General features: G+C 42.2%; 1 protein-coding gene and 1 pseudogene across 1 annotated transcript in view; both read left to right on the top strand.

Moving 5' to 3' along the window:
- LOC124788962 (dual oxidase) overlaps positions 1–26,471 on the top strand; it is a 549,428-nt gene that overhangs the window by 112,772 nt on the left and 410,185 nt on the right. The window lies entirely within an intron of this gene.
- On the top strand, positions 22,359–22,476 carry LOC124790201 (annotated as a pseudogene).

The raw sequence follows: 26,471 nt of genomic DNA, 5'->3' as shown, positions 1-26,471 counted from the left end.
ATCACTAATCAACCAAGTTAATGAATAACGTGGAATATAAAATACACTACTGGCCATTAAAATTGCTACACCACGAAGATGACGTGCTACAGACGCAAAATTTTGCCGACAGGAAGCAGATGCTGTGATATGCGAATGATTAGCTTTTCAGAGCATTCACACAAGGTTGGCTTCGGTGGCGACACCTACAACGTGCTGAGATGAGGATCGTTTCCAACCGATTTCTCATACACAAACAGCAGTTGACCGGCGTTGCCTGGTGAGACGTTGTTGTGATGCCTCGTGTAAGGAGGAGAAATGCGTACCATCACGTTTCCGACCTTGATGAAGGTCGGATTGTAGCCTATCGCGACTGCGGTTTATCGTATCGCGACACTGCTGCTCGCGTTGGTCGATATCCAATGACTGTTAGCAGAATATGGAATCGGTGGGTTCAAGAGGGTAATACGGAACGCCGTGCTGGATCCCAACGGCCTCGTATCACTAGCAGTCGAGATGACAGGCTTCTTATCCGCATGGCTGTAACGGATCGTGCAGCCACGTCTCGATCACTGAGTCAATATATGGGGACGTTTGCAAGATAACAACCATCTGCACGAACAGTTTGACGACGTTTGCAGCAGCATGGACTATCAGCACGGAGACCACGGCTGCGATTACCCTTGACATTGCATCACAGACAGGAGCGCCTGAGATGGTGTACTCAACGACGAACCTGGGTGTACGAATGGCAAAAGGTCATTTTTTCGGATGAATCCAGGTTCTGTTTACAGCATCATGATGGTCGCATCCGTGTTTGGCGACATCGCGTTGAACGCACATTGGAAGCGTCTATTCGTCATCGCCATACTAGCGTATCACCCGGCGTGATGGTATGGGGTGCCATTGGTTACACGTCTCGGTCACCTGTTGTTCGCATTGACGGCACTTTGAACAGTGGACGTTACATTTCAGATGTGTTACGACCCGTGGATCTACCCTTCATTCGATCCCTGAGAAACCCTACATTTCAGCAGGATAATGCATGACCGCATGTTGCAAGTCCTGTACGGGCCTTGCTGGATACAGAAAATGTTCGACTGCTGCCCTGGCCAGCACATTCTCCGGATCTCTCACCAATTGAAAACGTCTGGTCAATGGGGGCAGAGCAATTGGCTCGTCACAATACGCCAGTCACTACTCTTGATGAACTGTGGTATCGTGTTGAAGCTGCATGGGCAGCTGTACCGGTACACGCCATCCAAGTTCTGTTTAACTCAATGCCCAGGCGTATCAAGGCCTTTATTACGGCCAGAGGTGGTTGTTCTGGGTACTGATTTCTCAGGATCTATGCACCCAAATTGCGTGAAAATGTAATCACATGTCAGTTCTAGTATAATATATTTAACCAATGAATACCCGTTTATCATCTGCATTTCTTCTTGGTGTAGCAATTTTAATGGCTAGTAGTGTATATTCTAGTCAGTGAATGTTCAAGTTTTCGTGTGCCAGTCGCTGTTCCTTGATTGTTCTTATTTTTAAGGCATTCTATGTGTATAAACTACATGAAAGCATCCTTAGAACAAACTTAAATCGTACAACGAAGGTTTTCACTACTGGGTGTATTAGCTGCTGGTGGAACTCGCGGGTTGTACGGTCGTGGTCCATGAAACTTTTCGTTCCTAATGATTTATCTTCAGAGCTGCACTTCGTTCCGCTCAAACTTGCCAACTGTAACATCAGACGTTGGAGAGCGACATGCGGGAAAGGGGCGCGGTAGAAGTTTAAATGTGATCGATAGAGATGGTACCTGACAAAAGCTTATCTATTGTCTCTGTCAAAGATAAAACTTTTCTATCGATTTCATAGAGTAACTGTCTATATATCACTAAATTTCATGGCTTCTTTGTTTCTGTTAAAATTGTCTCCATGTTTGCGTACTTCGATGGTTTCTCTATATAGCCGTGCCTAATAATTCGTCACCGTAGATAAAATTTTGGTTTCGGAAAACTTTACTTCACGATTTCCCGACTGACAAGCAAGGTATGCTACATCTCATTTTTTCTGTTTTCCCTAGTCGGCGAAGACTGTATGTTCCTTCATCCGTGTATTTATGCTTTTCTTGGCAGTTCCAAGAGATCAGACTGACTGGATATCCGCTGTATATCCCTCACTGTTGTTTTTACACAAAATTTTCCGCTTACTTGCATCCATCATCATACAGAAGCCTCGTAATTTGATTTAGTTTTCCCTAATTTCCTTGTCTATAAGAAAATCTTTTCACTGTTAAAATAATTTTTATTGGCTGACATGATCAACTCTGTAATTTTCAGATTACGTAAATACGCTACATATTATGAAACTTCGACAGTTTTTTTATACTTGTGAAGCATATTGGGCTGAAGATGAACTCTTGATAGGTCGAAAACAGTAATTTGGGAATATCAATACGGCTGTGTGGAATGAAAAAAAAGTTTATTTAACAAACGTAGCATTCACGGGCGTCTCCGGACGGTAATTATGCCACCCTTCATAAAATTATTTTTATTAGTTTCATGCACCCTACACATTTTTTCAAAACTATCTGAATCTCCATTTCTGCTTACAGATTACACACAACGTTGTCGTTAAACAGTGTCGCATACTGAAAACTCTTCTCCCCTCCTCTGATCCCTGAATTAATCTCTGTTGCCGAGGTTCACTCTTGCTTCATAGTATGACGGTGGTTGACCGAAAATTGAGACGATAAGAAAGGAATAGAACATCAAGCATTTCCTTATTAACATGTTATATACCTATGAATCTCCCTGCAGTGTTTCATAAACTGAGAATATACACTTTTTTCATCCCACATTCAAATCAACAAACTTAAAGATACTGGCAGTCATCGACGTCATGCATTTTCGTACTTGATACTCTTTATACAGTTTACAAAAAGGCAATTTACACTAATTTTCATTATCAGACTACAAGATTTGATCGAGTAGTCTAGGATTTAGTTTTACTGCTTCCACAGCACTAATGCTGTGATATCGCAACAAACGTCCCACCAATATGTCCCTTCTTTTACTTCTTTCCTACAACTTATTACCATGGTCGTTCCTCCTAATCTCCATTTATTAGGAAATTTCGTCATCCACTTGACTTGTTTCAAAATTGTCACCTTCCAAGTTATACCGCATTTAAGGCATGTTCTAAAAATGGAAAAGAAACAGCCTTTCCATATGTCTATCTCATTCTGCTTCTATTTTAATTTGATTAATCTGTAATCTTTTATACTTTCATTTAGACACCTTTGTACTATTTTCCATGTTTCTAAACATCGGCACCACCAAATATCACTGCATAAACTTGTTTCACTGCAGGAAACGTAGGTTTCAGTCCATGAGACTGTGACTGTTGACGCCACAGAAACAGAAGAATTTAAACTGTTCACATTCTTCAAGATTAAGCGATAACGAACTTAGTAAGAAACGAACAAAGTACGGATATTTTATCTGATGCTGAATTAAGAGATGCAGTCGTACAAAGGACAGCAGGAGAACTACATGCGTACTTGTACTATTGACTTCTAGCAAAATACAATATCGGTTGATGGCGGTTTGAGTGAATTCTCCATCATTTTGCAATAATTATGAGGCATCCACATTAAGTTTCCTAACTGCATAAAACCTACACCGAGAAAACGTTCAGTAAGTCAGAAACACTGTGCACTTTAGAAGACTACGTAGGAAACTCGGTATGTGCAGTTTGCCTGTAACATGAATTGACACTTTTCTTTAGTCTTGCTCTTGACTTCTGAGGGGATTTAGGTTAATTGCAACAGTCATAATAGAGTAAATGCATCTTCTGTCATAAATACAGAGAGCAATTGTTGTAAGTGTAATATACAATCATTACACTCCATGTAACCAAAGCAGAAATGTTGTCGCACCGGTGTTTAAGAAAATAGAATTAATACACAATGAAAACAGGACTTTTATTCGTAACTGCACGAGATAAACCTATTACATACTATGTTGCGGTACAAGAGCATATTACGCTAAGGTCATCGGTCCTGTAGAGATGAGTCCAACAGTCGAGGAATCGGCAATGAAACTGTTTACCCTGATTTTTAGGTTAGGAGTGATATTTTTATTCACACAAATAAGAACATTAACTAGTTCTGAAAAATGAACATTTAATTTCAAACTCAGTAATTCATTTCTCGGTGTTTTCAAAAATAAAGAGCTGTTATTAAATTTCGACTTGCCAATAACTGATAGCGAAACTAATTACATCTCCTGATCTTTTTCTTTGCTTCTTCTATATGCTGACGAAATGTTAATTTTTGAAGCTATTTTATGCTTTCCACTACCTATATCCATAATTTCTGAATTGTACTATCTAAACATTTTACTGTTTAATTTTTTCCATCTCTTATCTAAGTATTTTACTATTTATTTTTTTCCATCTTTAAATGCAATCTTGCCAAATAACTTGATCAGAAGCTGAGTCACTTGCTGCACAGATCGGCAGACTCCTGAAAAACTGTGTTTGAAAAACCTTCGCCAATTCTAATCAGGAGAGCGAAGCGCTGGAGAGCGCGTCTCGGGCAAGTGAACTGTATGAGAGCGGATCGAGCAGCTCAAGGCCACGGCCGGCCATTCGTGTCCGGGTTGCTGTTACTATGGAGCATTGAAGTCTCCGCCAGCTAGCCGTCCGCTGACTCAGATCGCCAACGCCATCTCGCTCGTATCCGGTTTATGCCACGGGATAAGACGGATGTTGCTCATTCATACTGTGGTCATCACACTTCGCGGAATCCGGCAAATAATAAAAGAAAAGGTGAAATACCCTGTAGGTCCACATCGCTGACGCAAATTTTAGTTGCACTAATTTGGATTAAGCCTTGAAAGTAATGGTTACTTTGAAGACGAGTCACACGTGGTGCAGAAAATCTTCTTACGGAGAAGGTGTAATGTTTGCCTCCAGGAAATACCGCTCGCGTGTTTGGGATCCCCCACACTAAGCGCAGTTGTACTCACCTAGACATGCGACGAACGACGTGGCGCTTTTAAACGCGGTTTTAATGTGTTTTTTTCACGTTCGAGAAGACGAATGCCACACTGGCTACAAACACTCGGTCTCATCCACTTCCTTCGAATACGCATATGCTATGACGAATACTGTAAAAAAACTTTTATATATTTGTTTCAGTACCATTACAACTGGCTTTTCCTATTCCTATAACTACCCATCCTGCCATCTGAAGTAGGAAAATCATTCTGTAGCTGTTCGATCTATTACCGCTTTCCCACTTGTATAGGATCGCTTTTATCGGTTTTAAGTAAATGTTTTTATGTGTAAGATAATACAATTATATAAAATTGAACATTTAACTGTCGCACCCTAAATTAAGAGCATCATTTGTTTCTTCGGTAGGCATAACTCCAGCGTCTGTCCCACCGTTCCAAGTCTTTTTCCCTGAAGATTTCTTCGTGCCGTACAAGATTTTTACTGGAGAGGTGATCTGAAACACGATCCTGTCGCTGAAGATTCTTTTAAACAGTAGCCAGTCTCGTTAGCTCAGTTTTATTTATTGCGTTGTAACTCATTTGCCAGACAGGAAATTTAACTCTACATTAAATTTTAAATTACCATTACAGCGTTTGAGTTTCTATAGTTTCAATATTGTTGTTGTAGGATGCATACAATCTAATATACACTCTCTCATGTTTCAGTATTGGTGACAAGTAATATTTATTTTATGCTTAGCTTGTTCTCTGCTTCCTTTTCAATACCCGCAATCTAGTTTGTAATTTCATCAAACGCTTCAAATAAATGATCAGCCAAAAATGTTCTCAGAATTAAGATAAAATGGTTGCCAATTAAGAATTCTTGCTATTTGCAACAGGCTTTTTGCTAACTTTGTCCTCTGGCATATTTGATTAATCTTACATAACTAAAGCAATTCAATAGCTTGACATGAATTTTCCTTTTGAAATTCTGTGTGTATACTTCGCTTTTCTTTTTAGCGTAACAACACAATTGTTCCTTTTTATTTATAAATGTAGTATAATTTTGGCAATTAAATTTATACTATGGCTGTTGAATGGTGTTATATTGGAAAGAGTTCTTTAACGTCGAACGACATAGTCAAGTGATGAAGTCTTTGGACATGTATTCTGGAGAAATATTCAAGACCTTTCCGGAAAACGTGATTTAGTTTCGATCCCGTGCTGATTTATTCAGTAAACCCAAAGGCGATTTTTTCACTCGTCATCGTCTCCAATGACCTCGAGCTCGACGAGACCTTGAACCATAACCTTCACTCTTCTTCCCACTTTCTCTAGTTCTGCCAATCTCATTATGTCTTCCTATATCTGTCCCTTTCTTTCTCTAACTCCTTTCCCCTCCTCCCTCTCTCATTCTATCTGTTGTTTTTGTCACACACACACACGAGCACGAGCACGCACGTGCTCGCACACACACACACACACACACACACACACACACACAGTCACAAACCACCCTCCTTTGTCTTCTGGGAGCGTAATTACGTTAATAACGGCGAGGGTCATTTTTTTGCAAGCGATCCTGCCCTTCACTTTTGCCTGCTGCGGGACGGCACGAAGCTCGCGATCTGTTGAGTCAGCCGGGAATGAGAAGTCAAATTTTGTGCTCACGTGGTGGAGCAAACAAGGAAGAGACTTCAGTGTCTGTTTGTCTTACTGATGCGACTGTTCACTGTGGTTTCACGAAGGTGTTTGTGAAGAGAAAAACACACGTTCCCAGCTATGGAGTGAGTAGCCGACAAAAGCATTTAACTATATTACGAGAACTGAAATGGAATGACAGTTCGCTCCTGGAATCGAAGGTCTACTTCTAGTGGTCACCGGCATTCCAGGTTATTTAAAAGAGTAGTTTATTTAAATGAGTATCCATGATAATTATGGAAGTACAAATATACTTGCAGTTGTATCAAACACCTAGTGGTCAAAGCGCTCTAGTGCTCGTTTAGAGGTTTGAAAGTGATGGAATAGGTTCCATCGTCACGTGCCAGCTAACAGTGCCATTTTTATGATTTTAGCATTAAGACCAGCAACATCAGTTGCTGCTGTTTATTGTCTTCAAAGAAACTGCATATTGAGAGACTCTAAGTTTGTCAAACAGGACAAGGAACCTTCAAAGTCTAGTATATACACACAAAAATTTGATAAATAAATGATCATAATTTCAGAAAAATTGGATGATTTATTCAAGAGAAAGAACTTCACAAATTGAACAAGTCAGTAACGCGTTATGCAAGCAGTTATTCGGCTTGGCATTGACTGATAGAGTTGTTGGATATCCTCTTGAGAGATATAGTACCAAGTTCTGTCCAATTGGCGCTTTAGATCGTCAAAATCACGAGATGGTTGAAGGGTCCTGTCCATAATGCTCCGAAAATTCTCAATTGCGGTGGGATCGGCGACCTTGCTGGCTCAGGAAGGGTTTGATAAACACGAAGGCAAGCAGTAGAAACTTTCGCCGTGTGCGGGCGGACATCATCTTGCTGAAATGTAAGCCCAGGATGGCTTGCCGTGAAGGGTAACAAGCTGGGAGTAGAATTTCGTCGACGAGCCGCTGTACTGTAAGTGTGCAGCGGATGGCAACTAAAGGGATGGTGCTATGAAAAGAAATGGCACCCCGGACCATTACTACTGGTTTCGGGCCGTGTGGCGGGCGATAGGCGGGTCGGTATCCCGTCGCCTTCGGGCGTCTCCAGGCACAGCTTCTAATTGGCTCTCGACGACCAGTGAATACGGAATTTGGCCAATATCTCTCAGAACGACGTCTAACAACTATGTCAGTCAAGGCCAAGTCGAATAACTGCTTGCACAAGTGCCAGAGGTAGACAACGCGTTTTTTGACTTGCTCTTTCTCCTGAATAAATCATTCTACTTTTCTGAAACTGTAATCATTTGTTTGGCTGTACATGTACACTACATCTAATGACTCCCGTCCCATTCGCATGATTCCTTCTGAATACGTCGTTATCATTTTTTTAAAGTGTGTATTAGTGGGACAAGAGAAAACAGATTGATGAGCAGATGCCCTATGCACATATAGATATTTCTAAGGGAAACAGACCGTGGAACCTGCTTATTTAGTTTAACAGACAACGTGATAGCTTACAACCAGAGCATTGGTGAATCCACGAGTCAGAAAACGACCGTTGGTCTTGGATATAAGTCAGCCTATGTGTAGTTTTTAACCGTTTTTCCACACATCTCTAGGCAACTATTGGGCTAATTTACAACAAACCAACAGTTACACTGAGGACACACGAAGGACAACTTTTGCACAATTGATAGATAGCTGATGTTCATCTTCTTTCTTCCCGTAGGGTAAGTGACAAATTAGAATGAAATTAAAAATAACTGATAAATAATCCTTGGCCTGTTGTCAATTATTTCCCTACGCTGCGACGGCATACCAACCACTGGAGAAAATGAAGAGAAGGAAACAAACAATAAAACCAGACAAGTAATGACGTGTTATTTATATTCAACGGCACCGTTCCTATTCCTGGCAGATTCTCAGAAATCACTGAGACTAGAATGACTACCCTGCAGAATGATATCACCTCTTCCTGTACATTTCCCTCCCGAAAACATTCTGTGAAATTTAAAGGGAAAATAAGGTCGATGGCTTACTGAAACTTCTGCACAGTATTTCTTGCCTTTTCCACTGTTTCCCGGTTTTGTTCAGATGACGAGAAAGGAAGACGTATGAAACAAAGCACCGACGATTCACTGTGAACTTAAGGTGACTTTTATCAGAAATTCTTGTCGCGTGCTAAAGGATGAGGAACATAGGGTAAAAGAAAAAAGTAAAGAAGCAGCTTCAGAATCAAGTGAAATATGGCTAAGTATAACGAAAAAAAAGGTGTTCAATTTAAACGTAAGAAGCATTTCTTGCAGAGAAAATGGAAAATGAAGTTGAATGTTCTTGTGCATACTTAGAAACACAGCGGTACCTCACAGTTAAGGATGATATTGAATTGTTCAGACGCTAAGGTAAGACAGAGAAAGGTGGCAATCAATACTCGAAGCTCTCATGGAGATGCTGAGAAGAATTATTTGTAACAGAGCGAGGAAGATGATGGAAAACATACGAGTACCGACTGTTTGAGATATCGATATATGACTGACAGAAAGCAATAAGTGTACAAAACTTATTTCGTGGATCTGCTGTTCAATTTCTATCTCATTCATGTATTCACTATTTTTACTTTGATACTTCACTGCAGTTATTGCACAAACAAAAAGGTTGACTATCTTTGCGAAGAAACCAAAAGAACTCCTATGGTTGTAAGTTAGTTCCTGCTACTACAGCCATGTGTATGACAGTGAAAGCAAGCATGTTGCTTTGGTAAAATTATCGATCCTGTACAATGAAAACCAAACTTTTATCTGATCACGTTTGTAAGTATCCTACCCAGAACCGGTGAATGGTCTAAACCCCGTGAAGGGTGTACTACTTTTATGTTTTACTAAATACACACATTTGGTTTCTTTGAATGCTTCTTTCTATAATTCAGATCAAAGAAACGTAAACGATCACTTCACACGGAAGTTATCGAAAATAGGGGCGGACTAAGAAATAGCCTAATAAGATTGTCTCGTGTTACAATAAAGAAAAATATTTCAAAGAAATAATGACAACAATACAAGTTATTAGACTAGAATGTTAACAATACGTCTTCTGTGCTTCGAATATGCGTAGGTTGTAAAAAATGAACATCGTATATTTTTGAGAGATTTTTCGTAAATAGCAAACCAATACGATAGAAAAAAATGACGTATTACTGTACTTGTATGAAGTAGACATTTTTATCACTTCTGGTCTCATCGTTACCACTACTCCTGGATGTAAGTACCCGCTTTCATTTCTACATTTTATGAGTTTTGAAGGGGAAGTGTGTGTGTGTGTGTGTATGTGTGTGTGATGAAGGAAGGGGTCGACGGTCGTGTACCTCCCAGGCACCATTGCTCTTCTTAATTGTTAGGTCTCATGGGCTCTTTTGTTCTCCCAGTTTGTATCACACTCGGAGGGTTTTCCCATTCCCTCTTTTTCCGGGACATCATTTCAGGTAAATGAACGAGCGGGGAAAACCGCTCATCTCGTATAACAGATCAGCCAGAAATGCTACATACCAGCCCTTCATCACCATCTAGCATTTCATATCTAGGATTTACCTTGTTTCCTTACATCCGCAAAGCCGGATGCCGGGACGCTTTCTAAGAAATGCATCTGCCAGTATCCTTCCAATTCTTGTCTCATCCATTCTGCTGCTCCGTCTCGTAGTTGATGGGGCATTTGACGCTAGTAAGTCCGTTTCTCTTTCCTTCCTTCGTCACGCTTATCACAGTTTCATTCTTCTGACTGCCGTGATTTTCTCCCCCGTGCCAATCTTTTCGTCAGCAGAGTCCCACTTAACCAGACGTACTCACGTGTCTGTTATAGACACTCCAGTCTCTGTTACCACTACACTTAGTTTACGCTATCCTTTTATAATACACGTCAAGGGCTTCAGTTTTCCCAGAGAAATTTCTTACTCAAATTACGGTCTGTCATGCTGGTAGACTTCCTCTGATGAATAACTATCTCTTTCCTTGTGCTAGTAGATTTCATCTTACGTTTGCCTCGCTTTGTCAGTAGGGCAATATGTAATTTCCAAGACAGCAGGATTCCATCATTTCGTCTTCTACAAGGGTTGCCCAGAAAGTAATGCACCGCACTTTTTTCTCAGCCGAAAATATTGCTACGAATGCGGAACGTCACTTATGTATTAATTGACGTCTCCTGAGTGAGCGCGCCAAGTTTCCGTCACTTCCGAGAGATAGCGTAGCTGCAGGACAGTTTCGAAATGGCGCCTGTAGGTGATGCACGTTGCAGGCAACGTGCCGTCATTGAATTTCTCAATGCAAAGAAAGAAACTGTGGGGAATATTCAAAAACCCTTGTGCTGTCAACAGAAGTACAGTTAGTCGCTGGCACAGGGCATCAGAAGGCGGTTCGGCGGAGCTCCACGATTTGCAACAGTCTGGGAGACCATCCATGGCTGTCACACCTGACTGACATGTTCCAACGAGCTGATGTCATTCGCGAGGACAGACGCATTACGACTCGGCAGTTGGCGCTGCATCTGTCAATCAGCACAGGAAGTTCACACAGTGAAGCACTGCCTCCGACACCAGGACAAATGGTTCAAACGGCTCTGAGCACTATGGGATTTAATATCTGAGGTCATCATTCCCCTAGAACTTAGAACTACTTAAACCTGACTAACCTAAGGACATCACACACATCCATTCGAACCTGCGACCGTAGCGGTCGCGCGGTTCCAGACTGAAGCGCCTAGAACCGCTCGGCCACAGCGGCCGGCATCACCAGGACAAGGATTGCTACCGTCACGGCATACAGGGCCTTGTTTCGCGCTAGAGGAAGGCCATGGAACGGGACGGAGATTACGTGGAAGAATAGGGTCTGTAGATAAAACACCATTCTTTCGTGTGTGTAATTCTCACTATGTTCAACAAAGAACTGTTGAAGAAAAAAATGCGGTGCATTACTTTCTGGGCAACACTCGTATGTGTTCTCCAATTCTGTTGTTAAGTTTGCAATTGCTCTCATTCCTAGTATTCATTTCTTCCGTCTTTCGTGTAATCCTGAGAAATTTAGTACTTGTTTTACCTCACTTTATATCATAAAAATACGAAAGACTTTTATACACCTTAATTTGAGATTGGAGGCATGTAACAGACAGCTCTCGTACTGTTGTGCATGTAAGGGAGTCAAGTAGCGGTAGTTTTTCTTCTTATTTATTTATCGAAATGAAGTCTTAGTTTTTCTCCTGAATATTTATTCCCATTTTCATTTTTCGACAGAAGGCTACAAAACACTTTGTCAGGGGACAGTATCTGCACCTTCATAAATATTGATTTCTAGATATTTAAATCATGTGTATTACTTAAACTAAATAATTTAAAAGATCGTAAATATTAATATTCAAATCTGAAATTATTCCGTGACTCTAGCTCGGAGCAATAGTCACCCACGGAAGCTATACTGGTTTTCACTGACTAGTCATTATTAACGGCGCATAAATGCTTCTTAGCTGATGGCTGCGTCAAAGCATTTCGTTGAGGATCCAAGTAAAGCACTTGTTGGACTTCGACAGTGTTCCTTTAGTAGAAATCTCAAGTTAAATTAACTCCTACAATTCCATCGTCAAGAAATATTTGTGCGCTGTTGATAATGAATAAGTAGTGGAAACCAATGTAGATATTAATGTACCAGCGGAAAAATTTTGGCATGCGAACAAATTCGCGCGCTTTTTAATACGCAACTCATATCTCTTTCCCATAAGTTCCCGTAACTGCTACTCACTTACATCCACTAGTCCATCAGTGTGAGTATCTCATACCTATCCATCCCGATTTGCCTATTCTCACTCACTCATTCAGCCCAACTCATTGTCATTACTTATTTGTGTCTCTAACTGTCACTATCTCCTGCCTCACATCTACAGTCTCCTTCTTTCTGTCCTACTACTGCTGTCTTCTCTCTGTGTCTCCTTCCTGCTCTCTTACTGCTACTATCTCATTCGTTCCTTCCCGCTCCTGCTGTCTCTTCTCTATCTCTCTCTTCCACGTTGTCATTGTCATAGACTCTGTCTCATTATCACTGGATCTTACCCACTTCCACTCTTACCTTCTCTTTATTTCTCTCTCTCTGGCACTGTCTTTACCTAGCACTCTTCTGTCACTGTCGACTATGTTCCACTGTCACTGTGTTCCTCTGTTTCTCTCATGCAGCCATTGTCTCCTTCACGCTTTCTATGCTACAACCACTGTCTACTCTCTTCCAGTATTTACTACTTCTTCATTTCTTTGCGACTGCCACTGTCTCCTTCTCTCTCAGAATAAGAAAATTGAATACGTTGGCATGCCAAAATTTTTAGGAAAAATTTTGGAGGTGCAGAGTGAGGTAGAATGACGCCGCCGACACCCCACTTTTCAGTCAGAATCTTTTCAAACAGAAGCATATAAGTCTTTTTGTGCTCCGATAGGTGCATTTTTCCACGGGTTCCGTTCTTTAAACTGCTACGGTAGGGCGTTTCACTCACACGAGAAGAACTTTTGCGTCAGTAAACTTTTCATAATTTACGTATTTGAAACTGAAATAACGCAACACTGATTTTACACCTGAGACCGGATTTTACATGCACAAAAATTATGTGCGTGCGTTAGTACTACAGCCTGGGCTTCCCAGAACCGTTCTGATGATAACGGAGACACTTTGCAGCATATTTTTCCGTGTTATGTCACTTCATGAAGTACGTCTCCTATTTACATCTAAAATCACGTGCGTATTTTACGTGTACAAGTGCGGTAAGTTCGAACATCCGTAGCTCGGAAACGGATAAATATTTGTAGAAAATTTTCCAGGCTGTTCGAGATCGCGATCCTACGAATACACCGTAAGAATTTCAGCCATTTGCTGTGCGTAGCCAGCTTTTCTCGTTTTCTCAGGAACTGTACAAGAACTAAATGGTGCCTCCATAAGCCCCTTAAGGCACACCGTAGACCACATGTAATGCAAAAAGAACCAACCGATTCGCTCTATTTGCCTAAGCTGGAGAAATATTCAAACTTTGACCTGCACTGTACGAAGTCGAGTCTTCTGTTGGTTATACAACAGGCCCTTAGCCTAAGCGCTATCCAAAAGACTTGACAATGCCTTTCTATCACCAACAGAACCCAAGCTACGAGCCTCGGAAAAACCCATTTTTTATGCACGGCCTTTTGGAACAGATTAGGGCCAGAGTCAAGAATTCAAAAACAAAAGATATCAACTGGGAACATTTTTAAACGTGTTGGACAGGAGATCTCGTAGCGTTGCCCGGAGACAGGTGGGCCGGCAGCTCTGGAGCCAGGCTCCCAGCCTTGGTGGAAGCCGCTGGCGCTGGCGCTCGTCCTTGTGCAAAGCACACACGGCGGCTTTCACCAGCGACCTTGAGACGGCCGAGCACGCCGTCGCCGCAGGCAGTCTCTGCGGCCGCCGCCCTCGGGCGCTCCTTCAGTAGCGGGTACAAACCATTCCGTTTGAGTCTCTCAGAGGCGTGAAAGATCTAATAGCCAGCGATACGGAGCCGAACTCATCACAGTGGCTCTGATATAATTTGCTCCACTTACGGAAGCTGTAGGCATAGCGGGCGCGGCAATCACACCGTGTGTGAGAGACGTTAGTCCCTTATGTGAACTAAATACCCGGCATGGGAGGTTGATCGGGGTGGTTTTTGCGTCATCGTCGAGTCGCAGGCCGGATATTCGTGGGCTCGGAGTTAGCACTTTGTAACATCCATAAAGAGTTGGATCGGTTTCAGATCAGGCGAAATTAGCGCCCAAGACAAGATCGTGAGCTCACTGTGACGCTCCAGACCACCGAGGTATGGTTGCAGCCTTGTGACACGGATGGTTATCATGCTGGAAGATGCCATCACCGTCGAGAAATATATCAAAAAAAGACTGAATCATAGGCAACAATGTTCACAGCTGTCACGGTGTCTTCGATTACTACCACAGGTCTCATGGAAACTCAGGCGACTGTCACCCATAGCATAATACTCTCCCCATGGGCTTGTGTCATAGCGTGGTGTATGTTTCGACCAGGCGTTCCCCTGGATGACGGAGTATTTAGACACGACCATCGCCATGCTGTAACACGAAATGCATTTCGTCCCATCAGCCGGCACGTTTCCTTTAATCAACGGGCCATTTCCGAAGATTTCGTGGCCACTTAAGTCGAAATTGTCGACCTCGTTGAGCCAACATGAGAACACTTCGAGGCCGTCTGCTGCGAAGTTCCATGTTCGACATGTGCGCTGAACAGTGTCTTCCGAAACATTTGTGTCTATATCTACATCTACACCAACATATCTGCAAGCCACCGTATGTACCGTAACTAGTCATATCCTTTACTTTTCCATTCGCAGATAGAGCGCGTGAAAAGCGACTGCTACAAGTTTCCATACGAGTCCTGATGTCTCGCATGCTATCCTTCAGGTAAATTGCGCATAAAAAGGCTTAATATGGAGGAAATCCACAAACATCACCAGTGAATTTTATGCAGATGTTCTGTAGGAAGCTTTGGTGGAAGAAAATATCAAATTATAGGACTAATACGAACATGTTACATATTTTTTTATTTTTTATTTCCTCTCCAACGATAATAAAAACGTGGGGTCATTTACAAACATTAAAAAGCCCGTAAAATAGATATATTTTAAATTAATACGTTCGTTATTTTTTCAAACTTTATTGAAAGGGCTCAAGTCTGGAATTCCTGAGATGTAATACCAGCATCATTCTGGTCAATATGAAAGATTTTAAATCAATCATGCTCATTAAGTGTGGTAATACTGTGTTCTGGAATGGAGAATACGGAGAAAACTTATGAAATGTAGTAATAAATAAAGAGTCCCACATCGGATACAGATGATATGTGATTCTAAAAAATGTTTTAAAACTGTCGAAACTATAGTCAATGTTTAATAAACCTGGATTTTAAAACTGTTTGGCTGTTATTTCCAATCCATTGAAGCTCTTGCCATGCTGAGTTGCTGAAGTGCAGCCATGCTCAAAATCTTAATAAATAAAAGTTTACTTCATACCCAGAATTCATGTTGCTGGGCATCTGCCCTCTTAACAAATGACTGTTCAAATGTGTATTAGAGTACAATGATCTAGACGTAGATATAGTTTCCTGTAACAGCCCCAAAGGTAAACAAAAGGTCGTGCTGTAAGCGGGATTCTCATTCATCTTTCGTTACGGAAGCGGGCAAATGGACTTCTGGCGGAACTGATGGGCTTACCAGCAAGCGTAGCGAAATGTGAAGAAGCAAAACAAAAGAAACAGACGAGGAAACAGCGATGCAGGGTCGATTAGGCTTACGACAAGAAAGACGGCGAGTAGACAGGCTGAGTCACCGACTACGTGTTTCCTACAAGCGGTTCCTTTAGGCGTGAGGAGCGAGTAGTATTGGCACGTGCACGTTTTTCGCTTCCTCGCCCTTAAAAGAGGCTTAATGAACAAATACGTAGTGTCCTGCGGTAGGCAGGAAGGAACTAACTATCAAGTTTGAATACATTTAACTAAAACGCCTTCTTGGCGTGCACTAATTTTCAAACTCAAGAACAACAATAAACACAATAATTCTTGTGGTGGCAAAAGTCAGTTAAAATTACAGGACAATGAAAAGAAATAATAACAACCAAAATAATGTGCTCTATAATTTCAAAGTGGCGTTAATCCAACAAGATACAAATTTCTACGGAAGACTTCATCGAGTGTCTACTGAGCTAGAGCCGGCGTAGGTACTGGCCGGAGCTGTCCTCGCTGTAGGCACACACTGCCGGTCTGACTCTGCTGGCGTGCTTATAACACGATTCTGCGCAGTGCTACACTTGGTCACATTAGTTCCAATTGGTGGATCTCTGTCACATGGCTTTCCACGAAGTAGTGCCGTGTTTATGAGGAAGGTCTGTTGATGTTTACATTCACTGGCGATGTTTTGATATGCGCTCTTGAAGGGAGGTCGGCAGTCCACCTTGCTTCTGTTGTGCAGATCCTCTAACTGATAAGGGGGCGCTACGACAAAACATCTACATATCACCGCCGATTACAACGAAATACCTGTAAAAGAACAGTGATATACCTTTATGAAAGGAAACCTGCTAGAATATATACCGTCTAGTCACATTTATGTCGCCAGAGGAGTATGGTAATCTCAGCCTGGTACTCTTCGAACTATGCATATACACTTTGAACTGTGTGACACGTTGTGTTGTCCTGCTGGTAGATATCATCGTCCTGAGGGAAAGTCAACTGCATGTAGGGATGGACATTATTCCCAAGGATAGATGCATACTTGCGTTGATCCATTGTGCCTACAAGAATGACGAGATGACCCAGGGTATTCCCTCCAGCCTGAAGCCTTCTCTCACTCACTATGTGCAAACTATTAGTCTTACAGAAAAAAAAGGAGCAGGACCTCTTTGTAGGAAAATTAAGGCAGTAAAATTTTGTACTGATATACGTTTCCGCTGAAGGCCACTGTTTTCGAGTTATTCAAGAAAACGCATTTGAAGGTCACTATTGTATGTTTTTCTTCAAGAATTCGAGAACCATGGCTTCTAGCGAAAACTCGTCCCAGTACAAACTTTAACTGCATTAAATGTCCTACAAAAAGACCCTATCCATTTTTATTGTAGAATTAATAATTTGTGTGTAGCGAGTGAAAGAATGTATCTTGTGCATGGTACTTGAATGCATTGTGGGTTGCATAAAACACAGTGACAGAGACTGCTGATTCACCCTGTATGTGATACGAAGACTCTTACCACAGCCAGGTAATTTTTCTTTACTTCTCTTGCGACCTGAAACAGCTTACCCCCTGCGATATTGCAAAATTTTGTATTTTTTGTACTGATTTAACAAGTCAATTTGTCATTTCTGTGTAACTCGAGAAATGAATATAACTGAAAATTTTAGTATTGTGTCCATTGCACTATGGGGAATAAGCACTTAGTTCTACTAGACAAGTGTCAGACCGAAGTTAAAGTTACACGAATGTAACAATGTATAATGGATCCAAATCATTTGCTAGAGAGTAGAAAAACTGCGAAAGCTTTGTTGATGCGCCCTGTATTTAACAACGGGCTTCCACTGCGCGAGAAGACAATAATGAGATTTGATAACATAAATTACGTGATCAAAAGTATTTGGACACCCCCAGAAACATGCATTGTGCTGCCACCTACTGCCAGGTACTCGATATCAGCAACCTCAGTAGTCATTAGACATCGCGAGAGAGCAGAATGGGGCGCTCCGCGGAACTCACGGACTTCGAACGTGGTCAGGTGATTGGGTGTCACTTGTGTTATCCGTCTGTACGCGAGATTTCCACATTCCTAAACGTCCCTAGGTCCAATGTTTCCGATGCGGTAGTGAAGTGGAAACGTGAAGGGACACACACAGTATAAAAGCGTACAGGCTGACCTCATCTGTTGACTGACAGAGACCGCCGACAGTTGAAGACGGTCGTAATGTGTGATAGGCAGACATCTATCCAGACCATCACACAGGAATTCCAAACTGCATCAGGATCCACTACAAATACTATGACACACAAACATGAGGTGAGAAAACTTGGATTTCATGGTTGAGTGGGTGCTCATAAGCCATACATCACGCCGGTGAACGTCAAATGACGCCTTGCTTTGTGTAAGGAGTGTAAACATTGGGCGATTGAACGGTGCAAAAACGTTTTGTGGAATGACGAATGACGGTACACAATGTAGCGATCCGATGGCAGGATGTGGGTATGGCGAATGCCCGATGAATGTCATCTGCCAGCGTGTGTAGTGCCAAAAGTGAAATTCAGAGGTGGTGGTGTTATGGTGTTGTGTTTTTCATGGAGGGTGCTTGCACCACTTGTTGTTTTGCGTGGCGCTATCACAGCACAGGCCTACATTGATGTTTTAAGCACCTTCATGCTTCCCATCGTTGAAGAGCAATTCGGGGATGGCGATTGCATCTTTCAACAGGATCGAGCACCTGTTCATAATGCACGGCCTGTGGCGGAGTGGTTACATGACAATAACATCCCTGTAATGGACTGGTCTGCACAGAATCCTGACCTGAATCCTATAGAACACCTTTTTGATGTTTTGGAACGCCGACTTCGTGCCAGGCCTCAACGACCTCATCGATACGTCTCCTCAGTGCAGCACTCCGTGAAGAATGGGCTGGCATTCCCCAAGAAACCTTTCAGCCCGTGTCTGAACGTATGCCTACGAGAGTGGAAGCTGTCATTAAGGCTAAGGGTGGACCAAAACCATACTGCATTCCAGCATTACTGATTGAGGGCGCCACGAACTTGTAAGTCATTTTCAGCCAGGTGTCCGGATACTTTTGATCACATAGTGTATTTATGATGTAGAGTTCACGGGAAAATCTTTACCGTTACACGAAATATTTGAACGCCAGGTGACGATCATAACGTTGCAGAATTATCAATTGGTGATTTTCTGTGGCTGGAAGAGATAATGATGAAGGTACTGACAGGAACTGAATATCGGGTAGATCTCTACGTATTAAAAATGTAAAAGGGGAACAAGAAGTCAAGAAATCGCAACAGAGCGGAGAATGAATAAGCTATGATTGTAACGCATGCAAGCTAACTAAAATGCTTAAACAAGAAACATTACAAATCATTTTATAATCCAAGGAGCAAAGTTCAGTTATGCTTATTGTGATAGAAATGGATCGTTAACTTTCAGTCAAGATTACTGGGGAATTTTCACATAAAATATGTGCAAGCTTTTAGCATCAAAATTAGACAGACAACAGGCGATTCTAAAGGTTATTACAGATCAGAATCAGAATGTTGCGTCGGGAAGACCAACGGCCGAAATGGCGCAGAGGAGAGGCATTAGTATCATATTCGGGAGAGCAACGATCCAAGCATTCAGTTTCAGATTTCCTGTTATTTCCCTAATATAGTGAAGGCGAATGCCGTGATGGTTTATTTGGAATCGCACGACATATTTCCCTCCCTTATCTGTGTTCGTGCACCGTCTCCAACGACCCAGGAGTCGAAGATAAATAAAAGTCTGTTCTTCTTTACTAAAGCCTTAAGTTTCGGAACACTTACCCCTACAAATTTTTTCCTGTGGGGTTAAACAAAATCATTGGGCTATCAAATCTCAGAGGAAACCTTAGAGGTTCTTCCTGGATAAAATAATTTTTGGTATTGGACCGCGTCATTGTAAACTAAATTTTGTTGTTTTAGTAGTTTACAATAACGAGGCCCAATACCCAAAATTATTTTGTCCAAGATGACAGCGGCCTTGGAAACTTAATTAACTTATATAAAGAAACTGTCTGGTAGGGTTATAGGTGCCTGTATCATGGCTCAACAGACAACTGGGACATTTAACAGAATGCATCAAAATCTTCTACACCATTGCAAATTGTATGCACGTTTAGGACTGGCGGTCGTCTCTGTTGCTATAATGTTAAATTTTAGATATAAGGCGTAAGTTATGTCCCTCCTCTAAAAGTACTCGTTTAAGGATCTTCTATGATTTGACTTATTTTCACCGTAAGGGTATGGTACACCATATACGACGATTCCGTACCAATGGTCCGTTATTATTAAGTATTCACTACTTCTCTGCTAAGAATCAATATAACCATCGACGCAGCTGCTAATTTTTCCTTCATAAAAGATTTGTTCAATACTTTAGAAATACCACAGCAGAGGTAGTTCAAACAACGTACGAAATACGGTAACAGCGAAAGCTGTGAGCTAGTTTACAAAAACTATCACCTGACGAGCGCCTTTCAGTAAAAACAACAGATTGTTTTGCAGTGTTCTAGGCTTGTGACTGGAGACTACAGCTCTGTAGCACTTTAATTACGAAACTACTCTGAGGTCGCAAAAGTACCGCGTACACAAGATGTAAAGGGCAGTGCACTGGCGGAACTATCATTTGCGCTCTGGTGATCAGTGTGAAAAGCTTTCCTACGTCATTGTGGCCGCGCGACGGGAATTAACAGAACTTGAAATGCGGAATGACGAGTGGGACTTTCCATTTCGGAAATTGATAGGAATTTAATATTCCGAGATTCACGGTGTCAATAGTGTGCCGAAAATATTAAGTTTCAGGCATTACCTGTCACCAAGGACAACACAGTGGCCGACGCTCTTCACGTAACGACCGAGAGCAGCGGCATTCGCGTAGAGTTGTCAGTGCTAGAAGACAATCAACTCTGTGTGCGAAAACCCCAGAAGTCAATGTGGGGCGTACGACGTGCGTATCCGTTAGGATAGTGAGGCGAAATCAGATCTTAATGGGCTATGGCAGTAGACGACCAACGCGAGTATCTTTGCTAAAGGAACGACGTCGCCTTCAGCGCCTCTCCTAGGCTCGTGACCATATCAGTTGGGCCCTGGACGGCTGGAAAACCTGGTCTGATCAGATTAGTCCTGATTTCAGATCGTAAGGGCTGATGGTACGGCCTAAGTACCCCATGAAGCCATGGACCCACGTTGTCCACAACGCACTGTACAAGCTGGTGGTGGCCTATAAGGACTCTAGGTGAATTAATATTGTTAACTTACGGATCACAAGACACGAGCTCATTTGGCAAAAGGAGCCGCCATCCCTGATCAAAGAAAACAGCCAGTTGATAAGGTCATATTCGTTACGGGAAACACTGCTTTATACAACTGCTGCAGTTGCAATACTGTCTCCGTTTCTCAGAGGTTCGTGTCCGTCACAAGACTTTTCTTTTTTCTTGTGTTACTTGTCGCATGGTGCAGTGACCGCCGCTAAGCAGCTTCTGGCTATTTTTAGAGTGACAAGTATTAACCTCGTCCTTCAGTCCGAACGTTGGCACAGTTCTCAGAACCTGAAGTCGTAGTCTCTTTGTAGCCTCGTGAAATCCCAACTCTCTCTCACTGATGCAGAGTCACCCACTTAAGAGGGACAGCAAATTCGTGTCATCTTTATTCATCGAAATCTTTCCTTTTTTCTGTGTGCCTCCACATGCATATTGCCTGGTATTCCTTTTTATCCTCAATAAACGGTCATTTCATGCAAACTCAATGACATCACGGCCTCATGCGTATATAGCCACAAATATTGTACAGTAAGTGCATTCTACACCATAGCAGTGTGTGATATGACAATGAAAATAGCATTACGCTTTTCTGATGTGTGCTGGATCTACAAAATTCCATCACCACACAGATGTTGCCCCACGATGTTAAGTTAACAAAGCTTGCGATAGGAAGAATGAAAGGTTGGAGAAGATATTCTACGCTAGAGATCTATGTGGTGGAAAACAACGTAAACCAGGTTTGCTAGGACATTAAAACAGAGTATGCAGCTAGGATGATTATTTGGAAGGCAGTATCTTGAAGCGGATGGTGAGTTGTCAGTGGGGGACTTCGGAAGTTATTTGTAAGGAGGAATGACAGGAGGTGGATATGAAAGTGACTGTATGATGGCAATGACCGCATGAAGCGGATATACGTGGCGATGCTGGGGTAGAGTAATATTTGAGGAAATAGCTTGCTTCTGAATGAGGGCAATTCACATGTTAACTGGTCACTGTAAGATAGGGAACTTTGGCATTAATAATTTGGAGATTTGATAAAAAATGTTCTGCTCTGTGCTGATTGTCAGTCACGTCTCTTTTTGTGTTAAAATGTTAACTAAAATGCAAGTAGACACCTAAAAATGCTTATGAAATAAGTAGGTAGTCTGGTGCATAGGCAACGGACTTGCCACAGTGGATGCACCGGTTCCCGTCAGATCACCGAAGTTAAGCGCTGTGGGCCGTGGCTGGCAATTGGATGGGTGACCATCAGGGCCACCATGTGCTGTTGCCATTTTTCGAGGTGCACTCAGACTCGTGATGCCGATTGAGGAGCTACTCGACCTAATACTAGCGGCTCCGGTCAAAGAAAACCATCATAACGACTGGGAGAGTGGTGTGCTGACCTATCTGCATCCTCAGCTGAGGATGACACAGCGGTCGGATGGTCTCGATGGGCCACTTGTGGTCCGAAGACGGAGTGCTTTGAGTGCTGGTGGATAGGTCTTTGCGCGTTTTCAGATCAGGATGTGAATTTCAGTTTCGCGAGGCCAGCTCCACTGTGAGCTCAGCATCTACCATTTTGTCCAAGCGATGGTAATGGTAGGTTGCCTGGGATTCTTGGACGGGATTTTGTAGGAAAAGGAGTGAGTTCGCTTGAGTTCGAGGCTCATACGGGTGACGTCCTTTACAAACTGAGAGAGGGAATTAGGACTGAAGAATTTAACGAAAACTGATTCTTTAATGTTATGAAGTGGCTGAAGCTTTTCTTCCTACTTTAAAGTAAAAGTGTTCGATTTAAGGAACTTATTTTCAGAGAGTTTACTCAACACTTGTGAAAATTTTGTGGATTTTGCGGAGAATGAGAGAGCTACATCGTCACTCGTATATTCAAGGTTATTATCCTCGGTTTGGAATTATTGGGGTTCCCAATGTGCTTTGAAGATTGTAGCGTTTTGTAGATAGTTTGAAAGAAAAGGAGTAGTGATACGTGGTAGTTGTGAGGCGGCTGGTGGAACCAGGTGGCAGAATTTAGGGCACAAGCTGCACGTCCTTAGCAGAGATGTGGTGATGGTACTGGATGATATTTCAATGTGTGTGCAGGTGATGGACTTAAGTAAAGTCACATCGCTTGTGGCTTCTCGTACGCTCTAAATGTGCCCAGAGTTGTTCGTTACACTACCTCGAGATAGAGACTACATTCGTGAAAAAATACTGGGTTGCAGGGAATGATAAATCAATAATTCGTTCAATTTTTTACACGTACATACACGGAAATGCATGAAATTTTTTTAAATAAAAGACCAATTCCTAGAATATCTACAGTTTACTTGATCTAAAATATTCTACACCTTATTTTAGATCTATATGACAATGCTGTGCTGAGTATATTTATATGTTTTGACTATGCCATTACGACCTTATCAGTTTAAGACATGGTGTAGAAACGATCTGAGGATGGTCATTATTGACTGAAACCGGTCATCGTCAAAAGAATTGATATTGTGATCAAAGACTGGAATAAGAACACATTTGATTACAATTTATATTTGTTTTTATATAAAAGAGTTTTTCACTTAGATATTCAATGATTCATAGTATATATTAATGTGGTAGCAACTAAAGTGCAAAATATCTCATCTTAAAGGAAATTTTATGCTTACACCAAAAATGGTATTAAATTTTAAGAGTTTATAATGTTTTCCCAGTTATGGAGAACTTAAAATTATGATTAAAATATCGTTAATATTAGTTCATCTGGCGCACTTGAGATGCAGATGCGTGCGTTAAAAGTTATCTTTTGTTCTCTAGTTTTAGTTGAACGATCAAATGAAACTAAATGGTTCTAGAGATCTTTTAAAGTCTCGGACATCTGTGATGTATATATGTGCAGACGAAGTGACGAATAAAAATCTGGACCAAGGGCATGATTGAGCCCAGGTCTCTTGCTTACTAGGAGGATGTGCTAACCACTGTAAAACCCTGGCAGAGTGGCATTGTACAACTGCAGAACTACACTCTCGTACCTCCCTCCTCAATCCTAATTCCCAGGCACACCTCACCCCTCTTGGTATTCCCACTAAATACGTACAACACTGCAGAGGCTCACCAGTGGTTAGCAAATATGCCTACTGAGCAGCAGGCCCAGGTCCAAATCCTGGGCTTTTGCAAAATTTTATTAGTCGTTTTACTAGGCGCTTCAGTCCGGAACCGCGCGACCGCTACGGTCGCAGGTTCGAAACCTGCCTCGGGCATGGATGTGTGTGATGTCCTTAGGTTAGTTAGGTTTGAGTAGTTCTATGTTCTAGGGGACTGATGACCTCAGATGTTAAGTTCCATAGTGCTCAGAGCCATTTTTTCGGCGCTCTATCTGCGTATATACATCATAGATTCTTGAGACTTTAAAAGTTTTCTGGAACCATTTGGTTTCATTAGATTTAAGCACCTGTGCCTGGGTGTCAGGCGGGATGCCCCATTTTGTTCGATGCTGAGGTGCTATCCCAATGCCTTTGCAAAGTTATTCGAGTTTAAGGGCAATACCAAATGGACTGAGACGTGATAGGAGTTAGGAGAGAGGCATGTTAGGTTAGTCTGTGCAGTTGTCCAAAGATATTGTGACAGAGTGGCATACTGGTTAGTACATCTGCCTAGCGAGCAGAGCACTTGGGTTCAAATCCCGTTCTTGGTACAAATTTTCATTCCTCCATGAAACCTATTATCGTTTTAAGATGTTTAGTAACATGGTAACAAAATATGAGGTGCTAAATTTAACTCATTTCATCAAAGAATATGAACTGGTCTCAGTGGAATCAGCAAGCATTCAGAAATTTTGGGCTGCTGTTATAAACATGTCTTATGAATAGAGAAATAGAATTTATGTAAAGTAAATTTAGGTTAGGACAAAAAGTCTTCCGCTACTTATCGTGATCGACTTGGCTTTAATAACCGATAGTCGACTATGAAATTATATCGCATGCACTAGTTTCTTATCGTGGACAATGCGGATGAGACACTACAACACATTTTTTTAGCTGATGCTTAGTTGTACGTGTATCGTACAGTCTATGGCCGACCTACTTTTTCTTCCCTCGCGACTCATCAGAGTCCAACAAGACCTTGATGGATCAGCCGGTATAACGTTAATAGGTTCTGGAGCAGGTTCAAGGTAATCCGCATAACGGCCTTCAGCTACAGACAGTAGAATGTAAAAAAGAAAGAGAACTGAAGCCGATACTCTCAATTCTGCAAGTCCCGAGGCAGATGTCGGCCTTGAGACGGCCTCCAGCGAGTGACGTGTAGGGATGCAAAAACACTATAGCGAGAGGCGAGCGAGAAGAGTAGGGGGGCGGGGAGGGGACAGATGTGTGAGGCTCGCATGAAGCGGTGTACCGCGCATAGGCGACTGCAGCTGGTAGGCGACAAGGCAGCGAGGCGATAGCGTGAACAGGGAGTCGCCGATTGGATTATTCGGGTTGCCTCAGCGTCCTAGTTATGTATATAAACAGAATACGATAGGGAGGATGAGCGTCAAGAACCATTAGCGTGGCAGTTCCCTGCCGATCGCCACGTATGAATACGGAACCAAAGAGGACTACGTAAAGTCACTGAAGCGACAAAAGTCACAGGATGCCTCCTAATAACGAGTCGGACATCCTTTTGTCCGGCGTAGTGCAGCAACTAGATGTAACTTGGAGTCAATAATTCGTTGATAATCCCCTTCGGAATATTAAGCCCTGCTGCCCCAATAGTCGTCCATAATTGCGAAAGTGTGGACGGTGCAGGATTTTGTGCACGAACTGACCTCTCTAGTATGTCCCAAAATCTTCGATGGGATTCGTGTCGGGCTACTAGCGTGGCCATATCATTCTCTCGAATTGTCCAGAATGTGCTTCAAACCAATCGCGAAAAATTGTGGTCTTGTGACATGGCGCTTTATTATCCATAAAAATTCCATCGTTGTTTGGGGCCATGAAGTCCATGAATGACTGGAGATAACCATTTACAGACAATGATTGGTTCAGTTGGACCAGAGGACCCAGTCCGTTCCATGGCTCACACCATTTGGAACCTTCACCAGCTTGTACAGAGCTTTGGTGACAACTTTGGTCCATGGCTTCGTGGGGTGTGCCTCACACTCGAAACCTACCATCAGCTCTTACTAACTAAAATCGGGACTTGAGGCCACGGTTTTTCAGTTGCCTCTGGTCGAACCGACATCGTCACGAGCCCAGGAGAGGCGCTGCAGGTGATCTCGTGCTGTTATCAAAGGCACTCTCGTCGGTCGTCTGC

Source organism: Schistocerca piceifrons, chromosome 3 (genome assembly GCF_021461385.2).
Source record: "Schistocerca piceifrons isolate TAMUIC-IGC-003096 chromosome 3, iqSchPice1.1, whole genome shotgun sequence".
NCBI lineage: Eukaryota > Metazoa > Arthropoda > Insecta > Orthoptera > Acrididae > Schistocerca > Schistocerca piceifrons.
This window is presented reverse-complemented; position numbering and strand designations above follow the sequence as displayed.